Here is a 6,976-nt window from a genome sequence, read left to right as displayed (position 1 = left end):
CTGCAGTCGGTGTCACAGTGGAGGGCGCTGCAGGTTAGGCTCTCATATGAGCCTAACAGGCCACCGCTGTGACACCACCACAGCACTGCCTTCCCGACCAAGAACACAATTGCAATCTGGCTGGCGGGCTCACCATGGATTTGGCGATCCTCCAGCAGACGGCGTGGTGGTGGCACTGCTGGAGCACCACCAAAGTCGCAATCAGACCCTTAGTATTCTGTCTTATATTACTTTGGGAACGCATTTAAAGGTTTTTTGGTAGCTGCATTTAAAACATACTACGGGGCTGGGTGGGGGATGTATACTTGTTCCCCACACTTTCCTCACTTTTAAAACACCACTAAAGACTTAGGCCAAGGAATATGCTAGCCTTCACAATGTTTATCATTGCCAAGAAAATATTGCAGTGATGTTTTCTGGTTCAAATTCAAATTCAAATTCAAAAATAGCTTTATTCGGTATTTTGACAAAAAAACCCATAAAAGCAGACATAAATACAAAGTACAAACATGGGCAGACTAAATAACTTTCTCATTAAAAACTTATTACAGAGATAGACATCATATAAACAAATCAAATGGGATTCTTAAATGGCATGAAATGGTTCTAAAATTCGTTAAAAGGTTCATAAAATTCAAGCACTTTCCAGGGATACGTATTTCATTTTCATAATTATGTATTATTTGATGTCATTAGGCACTATATAGTACATTTTTAACCTTAAGGTCCTAATCATTACGCATGGTCCCTCTGCATTTTACGGTGAAGGTCAAAAATGTTATCGCTGACACAATGGTAAGTTCATCTTGCAGCATATACAGTCTGATCAATGCAGGTTTACAATTTCTCAAGCCCCATGACTTTAGGAGAGGTAACAGGTATCTTTTTCTCCCCCACTGATAATACTTACAAAGGAAGATGCAGTGTATGTTTGACTGGTTAGATAAGTCGTCACACGGGCATTTTATCAGGTTGGCAGACCAGTCATTCGGGGCGGGAAATGTTATTAGCCTAAAAAAAGACTCAGTCCTCATTTGTGACAAAAGCCTTCTATGGTAGCACGAATAGGTTGGCGCCAGATAAGGATGAAGGCCCAAACCATGAAGGATGCTACGGTGGGCTACAATAGTAGACTTATTCCCATCTAAATACCATCTCCTTTCCTCCAATAGGTCAAGGCATGCCACTTTTAAAGCTTTTTTTGATATTCGAGAGCATGATGTTGGATTTAGATAGAGATCTGGTTTACCAATAGAGTTCAAGAACTTTTTAACATAGGCTAACCATGGCTGCTTACTAGGAGCAGATTGATTTAGACAGTCTTTAATTACTTCCCTATTGAAACCTGTATCTTCACATGTCCAGATCTTAAACCACAGCATAACTGGCGCTATCTTTATCAAATCAGTGATGTGGACTCTATCAAGTTCATTGTGGCATATGGTGGTAGATGTAGAACGAGGGACTGATAAGAGGTGCCTCAGGAACGCATTTTCCACTGTTTGTATTTGTGTGCAATCTGTCAGACCCCAGATGCCAGCCCCATATACAGCAGTGGACACACATTTAGCTGCGTAGATCTTGAGTAGTATATCTACAGGTTTCCCGCCCAGTCTTTTAGCAAATTGTTTAACAGCACCTATCGTGCGAGAAAAGGCCAGGTTCCGGGAGGTTATTGCTGATGACCATGTGCCCCTGTTATTAAAGTTGATGCCTAGATAAGAAAATGTTTTAGTCATGGCTATCTTTGTATTGTTGACAAAGGTTTTACAGTCTGGTATGTTTTTTCTCATAGTACATGACATTGTGAATGTTTTTCCCTCATTTATTTTTAGGCCTCTAGTGCTCATAAAAATTGAGAATCCCGTTAGGGCCTTCTGGAGACCCAGCTGTGTGCGAGCCATGATCACCGCATCATCAGCGTATAAAAGTAGTGGTACTGAGATGCCATTTATTTTAGGGTAATCCACTGCAAGATCGTTTAAAAAGTCTGCTACCTCGTTAATGTATAAGTTAAAAAGGAATGGCGCAAGGATGCAGCCCTGTCGAACACCCTTTTCTATTGGGAATTTTCTAGTTCGCTCACCGTTTTTACCATATCTAACCGTGGCACCTGCATCTCTGTACAATTCCTTTATAAAATGTAAAATGTTTTTATCTATCCCCAATTTAACCAAGGCTTTCCACAGAAGACTATGGTCTAAACAATCAAAAGCCAAGGATAAATCGACGAATGTTAGAAACAGGTTCCCTTTTTTTACTCCAATATATTTGTTCACTATTAGGGACAGGTTTAAACCCTGCTCCACAGTGCCCACACCCGCTTTGAAGCCATATTGGAATTTCGAGAGAATCCCTTTACTCTTGGACCAAGTTTGTAATTTGGTTAGCAACACTCTACCTGCGACTTTCATCAGGGTATCTAGCAGGGAAATAGGACGGTAGCATCTTGGGTCCTGCCTGTCCCCTTTTTTAAATATTGGGATTACTATAGCTTCGTGCCATGTATCGGGAAAGCCTATTTTACTATACGCATTTATGACATTTGCCAATAGAGGAGGCCAAAGATCTACATTTTCTTTGAATAAATCAATGGGGACTCCATCTGGGCCGGGGGCCTTTAAGTTAGCACTCTGAGTGATTGCTAGCTCAACCTCTAAGGGGGTGATAACTACATTTAGTGGGAAACTACCTTGCGTTGAGGCATGTTCCACCTGCCTGGTATTCGAATCTTCTTGTGGGGTCGTTACTATTAGATCTTTCTTATATAGTGAGGTAAAGTAATTAACCCAAACATCTTCCGTTATGGCTATCTCTATCGAATCAGCCTTGTTATCTGCGAAGAAGGGGGCATTAATTTCTTTCCAAAAAGAGATATTATCCCGTAAGGCACTTGCCTTTATCAGGGCTTCCCAGGCTTGGTTTTTCAGTTCGTCTTGTCTGCTCCGAAGGGTCTGCTTGTAGGCACGCCTGGCGTCCTTAACCAAACTACTGTCTTTTGGGACAGTCTTTAATGCCTGTAGGAGGTCTTTATGGGCTTTGGAACAGGCGGAATTAAACCAGCCGCGTACTCTCCTTTCTACTCCTGTCTTTTGTTTTTTAGTTAGCTTGTCATTTATAGTGGTAATTATCCTGGCATAGGCCTCTATTATTAGCTGGGGATTAATATTAAATTCTAAGCAGGTCGTGAATTGTTTCAATTCTGTCTGTACTAAGTCCTTCAAGAAATTTGCGGAGTCAATTTTAGCCCATTTTATGGCGTATCCATTTTTCCTTGCCAGCGACACCGAGTGACCGTGAAGGATACTAGGTGTACTTGTTGTATGGCTCCCGGGCTTTCCTACAGAGATACTGGCGCTAATCGGAAAATGATCACTTAAAGCCAGATCTTCCGTATTAAATTCCTCCAAGCAGCCCTGGTTCCTATTTGAGACTAAGATGTAGTCGATTACAGTGCCTGACCCTCGACCAGAAAAGGTTGTCTGGAATGCTACAGGTGGCTCACAGAGTTCGTTAGCAAAACCCAAGTCCCAATCGTGCATAAGTTGATTTAACATGTTACCCAGAGTAGAGTGTTCAAAATGTGTGGTGGGATCCCCTCTTAAATTATAAATGCCACAGTTTTTTGTAGCACTATAAGGACATAGATGGCAATTAAAATCTCCTACTATAAGGGTACAGTCTGCGTCCTTCCCACCTCTCTTGAGCATTGAAGTGAGATCAGCTATTAAGGCTTTGAAATCTGCTTTTGGCACATTAATATACATGTTGATCAGAAAAAGGAACCGCCCGTTTGCTTTAGTCATAAGTCCTTGTAATGATCTACCTATACCTGCTTTGGATCCACTCGCCTCGTGTGTGGTCAGTTTTATGTTACTCAGATTAGAGGCAAAAATACACAGACCCCCAGACCCTCTGCCTCGATTGCCCTGTATCGACGGTATATAGAAGGTGCTAAAGCCCTCAATATGGGTCTCCTCCTGATCCCAGCACTCCTGTAAGCAAATTATGTCCTGCTTTTCCATAAAGGTTAAGAATAACTGGTCCCTTGATTTTTTATTTAGCCCTGCGATGTTCCAGGAGGTTATTTTTAAATTAGATTTATGTGAGCTGGCTTCTGCCGTCAGCGTCTTAGGAGTTAATATCTCAATGCCCTCTATGCTATAATCTGCCTCCTTTTGGGTTTGTGTGGTGTCCTTCACGCTTGTAAGTGTGGTCCCACCAATGAATTTCTCTTGGGCTAAAGATCCTTCCCCTCTTAAGGCCTTAATTAAATGATCTGGTGATTGCTGAACTTGTAATAGTACTTCCCCCGCTGGAGAATCAGGTATATTCCCCATTGGGAGGATATTAACGTTAAGGGTCTGGGGATCATCATTGTGGGTCTCAGCTGAGGTGACTAAGTTATTTCCTTTCCCATTTGTTGTCATTATTGGTCAATCGACCATGTCTAAGCAGTCGTACCTATTCCTTGTGGGGGCCCCCCTCCAATAATCAGGATTTAGATTTTCTCTTCTAGGAGGCCAAGGACGGGCATCCCACCCTCTATTCCAATAATTATTGCTGTTCCTATTTCTATTTCTATTGTAGTGCCCCACCTGTGTCCACGGCCAGTCCTGGACTTCCTCCCAGCCATTAGAGTCGCCATAGTCAAAAGTATTTAAAGGTGGGTAAAAGAAGGAGAGACGCTGAACGTCAACCCCCCCCCCTTTTTTCCAAGACTGGCCATGAGGAAATATAGTCAGCTGTGGCGGGGTCCTCACAGTTTAGTATGATGCAGTCTCCCTGCAAGCTTTTTTTGGTATCGCCAATCCAAAACACTCTTCTCATTGAGTTGATTCTACTGTGATTAGATGGCTGAAGAGGTCTATTTTGACTCAACCACTGCAATACCTTGTTACGCAGTGACCATGGGGGTTCGTCTGTACCATCTGCCAACTCGGGGACCCCAGTGAGAATGACGGTGTATGGGGTCGCCTCGGGCGGCAGATGTATCGGACGCCTATACCTAGCGCCTTTCCTCTCGTTGGCCTGTGGCTGGGATGGTTGGGGTTTGTGTGTTATCTGTGGGGGTTCCTTCTGCTTGCCTGACCGAGTGTTTGGCTCCACAGGCGCCGGGGTTTTTTGGGAGTTATCATTACTGCCCTTTGATTTTCCATTCCCCTCTGTTGGGGCGGGTTTTGAAGTATTTTGATTGTTTTGCCTGTCGCTTTTAGGAGTTTCGGAGCTTACAACTCTTTCGAGCGACGGAGGCTTCGGTCGGGTGATAGGTAAGGACAAAGGTTGGGCCGGTTTATTTGAGTCTTTAGATGTCCCCGCCCCCTTGGCAAGTGTGCCTAATGATTTCTGTGTGAATGCTGGGGTGTTTAGTTTTGCTAGTTTTTTCTCGATAATCATAATGCTCTTTTCCATGGGTTGCAGATGGCGTTTTAGCAACTCCCCCATGCTTTTTATGAGGAAATCGTGAAGTGTTACACATGCAGTGCATGGTTTCTGTGTGCCACCCCCTAATCCCTGATCCTCTGTCAACTCTCGGCGACCATTGTCTTGAGAGGTCAAGTTCTGATCAGCACTACTGTTGGTAGGGATCGGTTGGTCTAACAAATTTGTAGCACTAATTGGATTGAGGGAGGTCGTGATGTTATGCGGAGGAAGTGTGGTCTCATGTAAGGTCATCTCTGTGTTTTGCCTCTTAGCTGTAGCGCCCTCCCGCTTACCCGTGGAGTTGGGATCTAAATTATCCACGTGGTTATGGGATAGTTGTAGATCTGGTGTTTTTTCTAAATCTTCACTGTAGTTAGACCCTAATGACAGTTGGGTGGCGGATAGATCCACGATATTTGGGACCGTGTGTATTAATACATTAGTATTTTCTGCTTGGTTAAACAGTGGGATAATTGGTCCCTGTTGGATAGGAGTTTGGGCAGAGGCCAAGGGCCCCATGGACGATCTTCTAGCAACCTCCAGTTCGTGTGATACCCTGCGTTCTAGAATATGTATACTTTTATCTATGACCTCGTGGGTCTTGGTGATAAATAGGTCTATAGGGCCAGTAATATCGGTAACTTTAGGGGTCTTTTTGCTTCTGGTGCTCTTATTCATTGTTGCGCTGAGTACAACAAGTTCAGTGATAAGTACGGCTCAGTACAGTATCTACCAAGGGATCACAAGTAAGTATGAGAGTATACAAATATTAAAAAGGGAAATACCGTGGCCCAGTCCAGTCCTGCCCAGTCTTGAACGGGCTTAAACGGGCCCGCCCTTGGCCCGGGCTTCGCCCCGCGCTTCGTCCCGCGCGCGTCCCGCGTTGCGGGTAGAACTAATCAAGATAAGGTGCTCGTGCAGGGGGGCGTGGCCGCCGGGGGAAGAGGAACCAGCTGGGAGATGTGAAGGCTGCTGGTCCTCGCAGTCCCCCGGTGAAGGCGGCAATTAGTCCAAGGGTCAAGCGCACGCTGGGAGCGTGCAGGCAGTCCGCCGAATGCGGAAGAGCTCCCACCAGCAGCGCGACCTCCCACTGAGCCTTTGCAGCAAAATGCACCTTCCGTGTGCAAGGGAATCCTTTCCTCAGCTATTGGCAAGTGTCTGTAGAGCAAATGAGTGGCACCCGCGGAGCGGGTGTCGCGAAAGGTATATAGCAGCAGGCGGGGGGCGTGGCCGCCGGGGGAAGAGGAACCAGCTGGGAGATGTGAAGGCTGCTGGTCCTCGCAGTCCCCCGATGAAGGCGGCAATTAGTCCAAGGGTCAAGCGCACGCTGGGAGCGTGCAGGCAGTCCACCGAATGCGGAAGAGCTCCCACCAGCGGCGCGACCTCCCACTGAGCCTTTGCAGCAAAATGCACCTTCCGTGTGCAAGGGAATCCTTTCCTCAGCTATTGGCAAGTGTCTGTAGAGCAAATGGTTAAAATACAGTCATTAGGGAGCTCTTGAACAATATTGGGGGAGGAGTTTGTTCCCAAAGCAGCAAACATGTGTGTATAT

Source organism: Lissotriton vulgaris, chromosome 6 (assembly GCF_964263255.1).
Source record: "Lissotriton vulgaris chromosome 6, aLisVul1.2, whole genome shotgun sequence".
In the NCBI taxonomy this organism is placed as follows: Eukaryota; Metazoa; Chordata; class Amphibia; order Caudata; family Salamandridae; genus Lissotriton; species Lissotriton vulgaris.
Note: the sequence above shows the minus strand (reverse complement) of the source record.